Genomic DNA, 12,183 nt, shown 5'->3' on the forward strand with positions numbered 1-12,183 from the left:
TCCATTTGCTAACTTAATACTAAACCTATAATATGTGCACATAGATCTATTTTCCCATTGTCATATATAAATATATTTACATATGTCCATGCCTGTATTTAGACCTCTGTAAGTGCCCTTTGCCTCCTGGACACCCCCTTACTGAAGGGTTGTGGAAAGTAGATGAGCCAGTCTGGGTTCAGGGTAGCAACGATGAAACATATAACTTTCCTCTAGTTCTTAATGCTTCCTTCCCACAATATCATAATCCCAATCCCACCTTACAAAGCTGGCTAGACCAGAGGATGTACATTGGTACAGATAGAAACTGGAAACACAGGGAATCCAGGGTAGATGACCCCTTCAGGACCAATGGTGAGAGTGGCGATGCCTGGAGGGTAGAAGGAATGTGGGGTGGAAAGGGGGAACCGACTACAAGAATCTACGAATAGCCTCCTCCCTTGGGGATGGACAGCAGAGAAGTGGGCAGGGGGAGATGTCAGACAGTGTAACATATGACATAATAATTTATGAATTATGAAGGATTCATGAGGGAGGGGAAGGAGGCAGGAGGGGCACAAAAGGAGGAGCCAATATTAAGGACTGAAGTAGAAGGCAAATTTTTTGAGAATGATGATGGCAACAAATGTATATATGTGCTTGACACAATGGATGGATGTATAGATTGTGATAAGAATTGTATGAGCTCCCAGTAAAATGATTAAAAAAAAGATTAAGTGACTGGTCACTACACATACACTGGGAATAGGATAAAATTTTCAATAACATTCATTCACAAAGCCAGGACTATACCTTCCAGATTAACATATGTGACAAAAAAGCAAAGAGAGAATACAAACAGTAACTATATGATAGTCCTGGGACACCATTCACAGGGTATTCCCAAAGCAAGAGATCCAGACTGAAATCCAACAAACTCAAATTCCAGAGTATTAAGATAGCAGTCATCTGCATCTTTGGACACTAGAGCACTTTGCCCTAAGTCCAAGGGAGTATGTTTTAAAGCACTTTCTTAAACCTGTTTCAGGCGAATCTAAGGTAAATCCCACTGATTTGGAAAGCCACTAAGGAGCTAATAAGGTCTAGTGGGCTTTATCTTATCAGCTCCTTAGTGACTTTCCAAATCGGATCCTTCTGATGTGGCCCATGGAGGATGTTGTGAGCCTGGAAAGAACAGAGTCTAAAATCCTAGATGACTACAGCATCCAGTCTGGATCACCAAGGACTGGATAGAAACCAGGTCAAAAGTGTCCAGTTAGGAATGTAATACCAGGCGTATTCTCTCCTTGGGTTCTATAAGTACCGTTAAGCATGTTTCCCCCCAGATGGCATCTTGCTCTACCCAGTTTACCCATCAACGAAAGTGTAATTGCCTTTTCCAAGACAGACCCGTCTCCCCCTCATGTCTTGACTTGAGTTTCCAGGATGGTTTGCTAATCACTCTCGTAGGAGTATCTGTTGAATTTGGGTGACCGTAGGACAATGTTGTATGGCAGCAACTGATTGGTCGTCTCCCTCCTTCCTCCCTTCCCATCTTGAGAAATTGATCCCAGTGGAGGGGACGTGTCTTCCGTTGAAGTGGTTTGTAAGATGCAATTGTAAAGAGGGCAATATATAGTGCACGGGTACTATACTGGCTCACTACCTTGTTTGGGAGGCCAGATTTCATGACAAAAAGATGATTACATGACCCAAGAGCAGAATTCTGCCTTTATCTTGGTGTTTATCCTTATAGTAGTGTGCCAGTCCTTTTGTGATTGACTAACTTTACGAAGCATAATCATTTCCAGGCCCATCTATGTAATGGGGTGTTTCATGGTTTCATCACTGTTTTTCAGGGGCACATAATTTCCATGTGTACCAGAGTTTCTTCCTCCATTCTTTTACTGATGGGCATTTGGGCTCTTTCCAGCCTCTTGCTATTGTGAACAGTGCTACGGTGAATGTAGGAGAACACATGTCTGGGGTCTGTCTCTTACTACTTTGGGGTATATGACAAGCAGAGGTGTTGCTGGGTCTAATGCTACTTGCTTCAGGTAGTCTCATAGCGTTCCCCACTGGTTGTAAACGTTTACAAGACTACCAGCCATGTATAAGAGTTTCAAATGCTCCACGCCCTCTCTAGCATTTGTCATTCTCTGTTGTGTGTTTCAATTGCTATTGTGAGGAGTGTACGGTAATAACTCATTGTTGTTTTGATTTGCATTTCCTGGGTGGCTAGGAAATGGTGAGCATATCTTCATGTATGTGTTAGTCATTCACAAGCCAGCTTTGGTGAATGTCTATTTTATGTCCTTTGCCCACCTTTCAATTGGACTAATTTTTTTCTTAGAAAAATTCCATAGATTTTGGTAACAAGTCTCTCGTTAGTTGTGTCATTGTTACCCCACCACCCCAATCTGTGAGTTCTCATTTTACTATTTTGATGAAATTTTTTGAGGTGCATAAGTGTTTTATTTTAGTAGGCCCCAGGCATCTGTGTTGTCTTTTGCTCTGTGTGCTTCCTTTATTAGATTTGCTAGTCCATGTATGCCCTGCAATAGACCCCTTAAGTTTCTAATTGATGATCCTGATAGCTCTGGGGTTTACATTTAGGTCTGTAATCCAGTTTAAGTTTGTTTTTGTACATGGAGTGAGGTATGGGTCCTGTTTCATTCTTCTGCAGATGGAGATCCAAGTTTTCACCCACTTTCCTGTTGCCCATCCTCCAGGGAGGAGGTTATATGTAGATCACTGAGGGGTCTATGGGGCCATCCCCAATCAAAGCCAAACTGACAACCCCGCTTCCATTTCCCCTAGAAGTATGCGCTACAGAGGACAACACTTAGCCTACAGGTTGGGGAGAGGGGCTGGCCCGCCATGCCCATATGGAAGTGTAAACCCAAAGGAAAAAGGGAGTGAGGGTTTAGACTGGATACTGGCACACCAAGTCCTGAGGAGGACGGCCCTGCATGCTGCTGCTAAGGCACAGAGAGGACTGTAGGGCTGACAACAGCTTGAGACATGGTGTCCCCTCACTGGAACATATTGTGAATGAGGACAATACTCGGGACACCCAGCAGGGAGTGAGTCGGGCCTGACCATCCCCACAATGGGATGAACCAGGAAGGAAACAGAACAGATCAGCAATGGGAGCATTGCCAAGCCACGAAGCCCTTGAAGTGTCCCTACAATAGATTTCAGGCTAGGAGGGGCAGTTCTCAGAACCCCTCTAGACTGGTGGGGAGATAATCATAAAGGTCAGCAGACAGATTTGGAATTTTGTATGTGTTTTCAGGGGGGTTTTCTAGGTTTCCCCCCTTTTGTTGTTTTCCCTTTTTATTCAGTCTTTTGTTTTCTTTTTGCTTTGTCTCTTTTATTGCTTTGCCTACCAATATAAGATAGGTTTGGGAAGAAAGCCCAAGGAGAAAGTAAAGGGACCGGCATTTCTGGAGGCACTTGGGAGAGGAGACAGTGGGAGGAAAGGAGTGGTGAGCAAACGATGCCATAGACAGGAAACAACTAGGGAATTAAAAGGAACAACAAGGAGGACATAGAGATCCTGGTGGTGGTGGTGGAGCAACGGCAATCTAGCTGAGAGAAGAAGGGCACGCATGATGTTGGGAAAGGAGGAAGGTAAAAAGAAAACAGGAACGATCTAGGAAGCAAATCTAAGGATACAGGAATAAACATAGGTGTGCACTTATGAAAATATATTAATAAAAATCGAGGTATTGGCCTATGTACATATATTTACATAGCGATAAATTAAGGAAGTGGATGGACTTTGGGCCTCTGCTTAAGCCCTCCCTCAACACAAGAACACTTTGTTCTAACAACCCAGCATTCAGTGATGCTCACCCTCCCAGCATAATAGCTGAAGGCAAAATGAATGCATAAGCAAATGAGGTAAAGAAAGCTGATGATGCCCAGCTATAAAAAGATAAAACATCTGGGTTCTTAAAAAACTGATGGTAAACTTGCAGCCATCTAGCAAAGAAGCAACAAATCCCATATGAAAGGGCCCTAGCCTGTAAGATCATGAGGTGTTGACAGAATCAGGTAGGCACCAGAAGACTGCAAACAAACAAAAACCCCCATATTGTTTAGGATAAAGGGGTTGGAGCAGAGCCCCAAAAACCATCTGTAGACGGGAGGACATACCCTCACAGAAGGGTCACAACAAAAGGATGAGGCAACCAGAGCACAGTATAACACTAATGAAATGTACAACATACCTCTGTATCTTTAAGGCTTCCTCACCCCCCTCTATCATGATCCCAGTTCTGCCAATCAGTTGTGCGTAGGCAAGAGCATGTATACAGGTACAGATAAAGGATCATGACACACAGAATCAAGGTCAGACCAACCCCTCAGGAACAGAAACCGAAGGGTACCAGGAGGGTAGATGGAAGGTAGGGGTAGAAAGGGGAAACCGATCACAATGATTGCTGTATAATACTGCTCCCCAGGGGGGTAAACAACATGAATGTGGTGAAGGGACACAGCACTCAGTATAAGATAGGAAATCAAGGGGTCACGAGAGTGGGAGTGTAGGAAAAGAGAAGAATTGAACCAAGAGTTCAAAAAGAAAGTAACTGTTTAGAAAATGATGGCAACAAATGATAGTGGTATAAATGAGCTTGATACAATTGATGTCATGGACTGTTAGAAGAGCTGTGAGGTAGTTAGTTTGCTGTGACAAGCTGGCCGATAAACACATGTGGGGCGAATTGAAAGGGAGAGGGATAAGTGGTTCAGGGATCCACGCCTTTCTAATGCTGGGGTGCCTTGCTTTATGATGGTCAGATCCGGATGCAGCTCCCTTAGCCAGTTCCCTGCTTTAGCTCCCAAGAATAATTTCCTGAAAGACATCCCTGAGGAGAAGCCACATGGACCTAGTAGACACGATGCCAGTGCAGAGATGCTTACACATTCACTGAATCGGCTTTCCTCCTCCAGTCAACATCATGGTGTCTGGTTTGTGAGATGGAGGAGGACTTTGTGGTTTGATACTGGATAAAGGGGTTGAGGGATTAATTTTGGACTTGTGGGTTTTGGCAGGACAGGTTTGGGATTTTTGCTTGATGCACACTATATATAAACTATATAAAGCACTTTATATAAACTATATAAAACTCTCCCTTAGACATGAGTTTCACTGTAGTTCTTTCCCTAAAGTACCCTGACTAACACATTGTGGTACCTTAGCAGTGGTGTACTGGAGAAACTAGCCATAAGATGGAGAGTAGATGTTTGTCTGACCTCTCCCTCATGGTAGTTTTCCTTCTCTGTCTAGCCAGTGGTCAGACAAAGCCACCCTATATTCAATAGATTACTGGGGAAACTATGGGAAGTATGAGAGCAGAAAGTTTGTAAGCCCACTTGCTTTGAGCCAACAAAATTTGATCTTTACATGGGCTTAGGAAACACCTTAGAAGACAGCTATGCAGAGAATTGATTTATATGCGAAACAGTGCTTTCCTGTACTCAGGAACCACAAGTCTTTGCCAACACTAAAAAAATCTGGGAGTACAAAGAAAATACCTCCCAGGGAATGGGTGTAAAAGGGAGCTTATGAGCAGGCTGACGGTTTTGCAAGGTGACCACGTGAATCTACTTGCTCAGTAGAAGTTGGAGAAATGTAGTAATAAAAACACTAATTGAGTTTGGCCTCTGACACTTGTGTATTTGGTTTACAGGAGAAATGGAGAATATGAGAGTGAATCAACAAAAATTCATGATCTAGCATGAGTAACCCAAGCTTCTTGAATATTGGAGAGAGCTCATGGTCTACAAGCAAGGTGATCGGTGGACACCGTAGAGCTGAGGAAGGCATGGGTTGACCAGAACCCAAACAGATGGTGGATTTTCGAGGCTGTGAACTGGAGTGGATCATGGCTGACTTTATGAATGGCTTGTTCGGTTTTGACATTGTTGATGGACGCAAAATTCAATAGGTTCCTATTGGAATGAAGATTTATTCAGGTCGAAAATGATTTTTTCCTCTGAGAAAAGGTTTGATCTAAGAGGGCCGTAGATTAAGCAAACAGCGAAAATATGAGGTACAAGTGCACGGAGTAGATGGCTTAAAAACATTCCAGAGGGAGAAACATAATCAGAGGCTTATAGAATTAAGTTATTGGTGTCACGTAATTTCAATTCTGAATGGGTGCCAGGATGGCATGTTTGGATATAGTTCGTGAATTGTGCCAACCTGGGCGATACACACGTGCGGTTAAATGAAGGGCGGAGGGATCAATGGCTCCTTGAGCATTGCCATTCTAGTTGGGTCTCTTCATTTCTGAATGTGGGAGCAGGGTGCACCTGCCTAAGCTTCTTACCTGCTTTAGCTGTCAAGGCTCCTTTCGGCAAGACGTCCCTGAGCCGAAGACACATGGACCTACACAAAGGAAGCCCGGGCTGTTGGAGTAGCCGTGCAGAGATATGCTGACATATCCAATGCCCACGCTGCTCTGCTTACACATTCAATGCCTCAGCTCTCCTCCTTCAGCCAGCAACATGTCATCTGTTTTGAAAGATGGAGGAGGACATTGCAATTGGTGTTGGACATGTGGGTTAATGGGTTATTGTCGGACTTGTGGGTTTGGGCCACACTGCTTTCAGATGTCTGCTTGATGAACACTTAACCTTTATATATGAGTGTCACTTAGACATGAGTTTCTGTGCCCCTGTTTCTCTACGAGAGCCAGAGTCACAAATAGGATACCTAGCAGTGGGGCAATGGAAAAACTCATCTTAAGATGGAGAGTAGCTATTTGTTTGACCTTGCCCTCATGGTAATTCTTCTTCCTTGTCTATGTAGAGGTCAGACAAAGCCACCCTGTACTCGGTTGTTTTCTGGGGAAAATATGGGAAGTGGGAAAAATGAAAGTATGTAAGCCCACTTGCTTTGAACCACTAAAATGGGGTTATCTTTAGCTGGGTTTAGACCACCTCTGGGTAGACAGCTATGCAGTGAAATAGATGCCCAACAGTGCTTTCATGTACTTAGGAACCATAAGTCTTTGCCAGAATTTAAAAAAAATCTGGGAGTAGGGAGAAAACATCTTCCTAGGATGGTGTGTTAAAGAGAGCCTGTGAGCAGGCTGAATTGCTTTCTGGGTGACCACGGGGATCTACATATGGAGTGGAGGTCGGAGAAATGCAGCAATAAAAGGACTGCTTGTGTATGGGCCCGGATACCTGTGGATTTGGTTTACCTAACAAGGAGGAGAACACGAGGGTAACTCAATTAAAGTTCACCAGGCCGCATCAGGAGCCCACTCTTGTTGAACATTGGCGAGAGCCCATGGTCTACAAGCAAGGTGACTGGTGGACACCCCGAGAAGGCTGAGTGAGGTAGCTGGCACGGGTCGACCTGAAGCCCACCAAAGGACGATATTGGAGACTGTGAACTGGTGCCTAAGAGTGCTGACTTTATGCACGGCCTGTCCGGCTTTGATTTTGCCGATGGACACAGACATTGAAAGGTTCCTATTGGAATGAAGATTTCTTCATGGCGAGCAATGATTGTTTCCTCTGAGCACTGGGTTTATATTAGAGGGCCATAGATAAAGTGAATAGCTAAAATTAAGGGTATAAAGGCACAGAGCAGTTGGCTTACAAACTTTCTGAGTGGGGGAACATTCCATAAGGTTTAGAATTAAGGTCCTGATGTTACTTAATTCCATGTTGGGGTTAAAGAATTATGAACGGGTGCCAGGTTCACAAATGTGGATTTAGTTCGTGGATTGTGCCAACCTGGGTGATACACACGTGCAGTTAAATGAAGGGCGGAGGGATCAATGGCTCCTTGAGCATTGCCATTCTAGTTGGGTATCATCATTTCTGAACGTGGGAGCAGGGTGCAGCTGCCTCAGCTTGTTCCCTGCTTTACCTGTCAAGGCTCCTTTCCGGCAAGACATCCCTGACCCGAAGACACGTGGAACTACCCAGAGGAATCCCGGGTTGTTGGAGTAGCCGGGAAGAGATATGCTGACATATGCACTGCCCACGTTACTCTGCTTACACATCCTCTGTCTTGGATCTCCTCCTTCACCAGCAACATGTCGTCTGTTTTGAAAGATGGAGGAGGATAATGCAATTGGTTTTGGACATGTGGGTTAATGGGTTATTGTCGGACTTGTGGGTTTGGACCACACTGCTTTCGGATGTCTGCTTGATGAACACTTAACCTTTATATATGAGTCTCATGAAGACATGAGTTTCTGTGCCCCTGTTTCTCTATGAGAGCCAGAGTCACAAATAGGATACCTAGCAGTGGGGCAATGGAAAAACTCATTTTAAGATGGAGAGTAGCTATTTGTTTCACCTTGCCCTTGTGGTAATTCTTCTTCCTTGTCTATCCAGAGGTCAGACAAAGCCACCCTTTACTCGGTTGTTTTCTGGGGAAACTATGGGTAGTGGGAAAAATGAATGATTGTGAGCCCACTTGCTTTGAGTCACCAAAATGGGGTTACTTTCGCTGGGTTTAGAACACCTCTTGGAAGACAGCTGTGCTGTGAAATAGATGCGCATCAGTGCTTTCGTGAACTCAGGAACCATAAGTCTTTGCTAGAAGTTAAAAAAAAAAATCTGGGAGTAGGGAGAAAACATCTCCCAGGGACTGTGTGTAAAAGAGAGAATGTGAGCAGGCTGAATTGCTTCCTGGGTAACCTCGGGGATCTACATATGGAGTGGAGGTCAGAGAAATGCAGCAATAAAAGGAATGCTTGCGTATGGGCACGGATACCTGGGGATTTGGTTTACCTGAAAAGGAGAACACGAGGGTGACTCGAGTAAAGTTCACCATGTGCATCAGGACCCCAGGCTTGTTGAATAGTGGCGAGAGCCCATGGTCTACAGGCAAGGTGACCGGTGGATACCCCATGAAGGCTGAGCGAGGTCCCCGGTACGGGTCGACAAGCACACCAGAGGACGATATTGGAGACTGTAAACTGGTGCCTAAGCGTGCTGACTTTATGCACGGCCTGTCCGGCTTTGATTTTGCCGATGGACACAGACTGTGAAAGGTTCCTATTAGAATGAAGATTTCTTCATGGAGAGCAATCAGTGTTTCCGCTGAGCACTGGTTTTATATTAGTGGGCCATACATAAAGTGAATAGCTAAAACTAGGGGTATAAAGGCACAGAGCAGTTGGCTTACAAACTTTCGGAATGGGGGAACATTCCATAAGGCTTTGAATTAAGTTCCTGATGTTGCTTAGTTCCATGTTGGGGTTAAAGAATTTTGAAGGGGTGCCAGGTTAACAAATGTGGATTTAGTTCGTGGATTGTGCCAACCTGGGTGATACACACGTGCAGTTAAATGAAGGGCGGAGGGATCAATGGCTCCTTGAGCATTGCCATTCTAGTTGGGTCTCTTCATTTCTGAACGTGGGAGCAGGGTGCAGCTGCCTCAGCTTGTTCCCTGCTTTAGCTGTCAAGGCTCCTTTCCGGCAAGACGTCCCTGAGCCGAAGACACATGTACTTACCCAAAGGAAGCCCGGGTTGTTGGAGTAGCCGTGCAGAGATATGCTGATATATCCACAGACCACGCGGCTCTGCTTACACATTCACTGCCTCGGCCCCCCTCTTTCAGCCTGCAACATGTCGTCTGTTTTGAGAGATGGAGGAGGACATTGCAATTGGTTTCGACATGTGGGTTAATGGGTTAATGTCTGACTTGTGGGTTTGGACCACACTGCTTTCAGATGTCTGCTTGATGAACACTTAACCTTTATATATGAGTCTCACTTAGACATGAGTTTCTGTGCCCCTGTTTCTCTACGAGAGCCAGAGTCACAAATAGGATACCTAGCAGTGGGGCAATGGAAAAACTCATCTTAAGATGGAGAGTAGCTATTTGTTTGACTTTGCCCTCATGGTAATTCTTCTTCCTTGTCCATCCAGAGGTCAGAAAAAGCCACCCTTTACTCGGTTGTTTTCTGGGGAAAATATGGGAAGTGGGAAAAATGAAAGTTTGTAAGCCCACATGCTTAGAGCCACCAAAATTGGGTGATCTTTAGCTGGGTTAAGCTACCTCTGGGATGCGTGCTGTGCAGTGAATTAGATGCCCACCAGTGCTTTCGTGTACTCAGGAACCAAAAGCCTTTGCCAGAAGTTAAAATAAAATCTGAGAGTAGGGAGAAAACATCTCCCTGGACCGTGTGTTAAAGAGAGTCTGTGAGCAGGCTGAACTGCTTGCTGGGCGACCACGTGGAGCTTCATATGGAGTGGAGGTCGGAGAACTGCAGCAATAAAAGGACTGCTTGTGTATGGGCCCAGATACCTGTGGATTTGGTTTACCTGAAAAGGAGAAAAAGAGGGTGATTCGACTAAAGTTCACCACGTCGCATCAGGAGCCCAGGCTTGTTGAACATTAGCGATAGCCCATGGTCTACAAGCAAGGAGACCGGTGGACACCCCGTGGATGCTGAGTGAGGTAGCTGGCACAGGTCGACCAGAAGCGCACCATAGGGCGATATTGGAGACTGTGAACTGGTGCCTAAGTGTGTTGACTTTATGCACGGCCTGTACGGGTTTGATTTTGCCGATGGACACAGACTTTGAAAGGTTCCTATTGGAATGAAGATTTCTTCATAGCGAGCAATGATTGTTTCTTCTGAGCACTGGTTTTATATTAGTGGGCCATAGACAAAGTGGATAGCTAACATTTGGTGTATAAAGGCACAGAGTAGTTGGCTTACAAACTTTCCGAGTGGGGGAACATTCCATAAGTTTTAGAATTAAGGTCTGATGTAACTTAATTCCATGTTGGGTTTAAAGAATTTTGAACGGGTGCCTGGTTAGCAAATGTGAATTTAGTTCGTGGATTGTGCCAACCTGGGCGATACACACGTGCGGTTAAAGGAAGGGTGGAGTGATCAATGGCTCCTTGATCATTGCCATTCTAGTTGGGTCTCTTCATTTCTGAATGTGGGAGCAGGGTGCAGCTGACTCAGCTCGTTCCCTGCTTTAGCTGTCAAGGCTCCTTTCTGGCAAGACGTCCCTGAGCCAAAGACACATGGACCTACCAAGAGGAAACCCGGGCTGCTGGAGTAGCCATGCAGAGATATGCTGACATATCCACTGCCCAGGCTGCTCTGCTTACACATTCACTGCCTGGGCTCTCCTCCTTCAGCCAGCAACATGTCGAATGTTTTGAAAGATGGAGGAGGACATTGCAATTGGTGTTGGACATGAGGGTTAATGGGTTATTGTCGGACTTGTGGGTTTGGACCACATTGCTTTCGGATGTCTGCTTGATGAACACTTAACCTTGATATATGAGTCTCACGTAGACATGAGTTTCTGTGTCCCTGTTTCTCTACGAGAGCCAGAGTCACAAATAGGATACCTAGCAGTGGGGCAATGGAAAAACTCATCTTAAGATGGAGAGTAGCTATTTGTTTTACCTTGCCTCATGGTAATTCTACTTCCTTGTCTATCCAGAAGTCAGACAAAGTTACCCTGTACTCGGTTGTTTTCTGGGGAAACTATGGAAAGGTGGAAAAATGAAAGTTTGTAAGCCCACTTGCTTTGAACCACTAAAATGGGGTTATCTTTAGCTGGGTTTAGACCACCTCTGGGTAGACAGCTATGCAGTGAAATAGATGCCCACCAGTGCTTTCGTGAACTCAGGAACCATAAGCCTTTGCCAGAAGTTAAAAAAACATCTGGGAGTAGGGAGAAAACATCTCCCAGGGACTGCGTGTTAAAGAGAGACTGTGAGCAGGCTGAATTGCTTTCTGGGTGACCTCGGGGATCTACATATGGAGTGGAGGTCGGAGAAATGCAGCAATAAAAGGACTGCTTGCGTATGGGCACGGATACTTGTGGATTTGGTTTACCTGAAAAGGAGAACACGAGGGTGACTCGAGTAAAGTTCACCATGTGCATCAGGACCCCAGGCTTGTTGAATAGTGGCGAGAGCCCATGGTCTACAAGCAAGGTGACCGGTGGATACCCCATGAAGGCTGAGCGAGGTCCCCGGTACGGGTCGACAAGAAGCACACCAGAGGACGATATTGGAGACTGTGAACTGGTGCCTAAGAGTGCTGACTTTATGCACGGCGTGTCCGGCTTTGATTTTGCCGATGGACACAGACTTTGAATGGTTCCTATTGGAATGAAGATTTCTTCATGGCGAGCAATGATATTTCCTCTGAGCACTTGTTTTATATTTTGGGCCATAGATAA

At 45.1% G+C, this 12,183-nt stretch overlaps 1 long non-coding RNA gene across 1 annotated transcript in view; it reads left to right on the top strand.

Moving 5' to 3' along the window:
* Positions 1-6,395, top strand: part of LOC142436259 (uncharacterized) — an 89,062-nt gene extending 82,667 nt beyond the window's left edge. The window contains exon 4 of the long non-coding RNA XR_012781824.1: positions 5,682-6,395. This is a non-coding gene — a long non-coding RNA (uncharacterized LOC142436259). The remainder of the gene's footprint in view (positions 1-5,681) is intronic.
* The last annotated feature ends 5,788 nt before the right edge of the window (positions 6,396-12,183 follow it).

Source organism: Tenrec ecaudatus, unplaced genomic scaffold (genome assembly GCF_050624435.1).
Source record: "Tenrec ecaudatus isolate mTenEca1 unplaced genomic scaffold, mTenEca1.hap1 Scaffold_1867, whole genome shotgun sequence".
Lineage (NCBI taxonomy): Eukaryota > Metazoa > Chordata > Mammalia > Afrosoricida > Tenrecidae > Tenrec > Tenrec ecaudatus.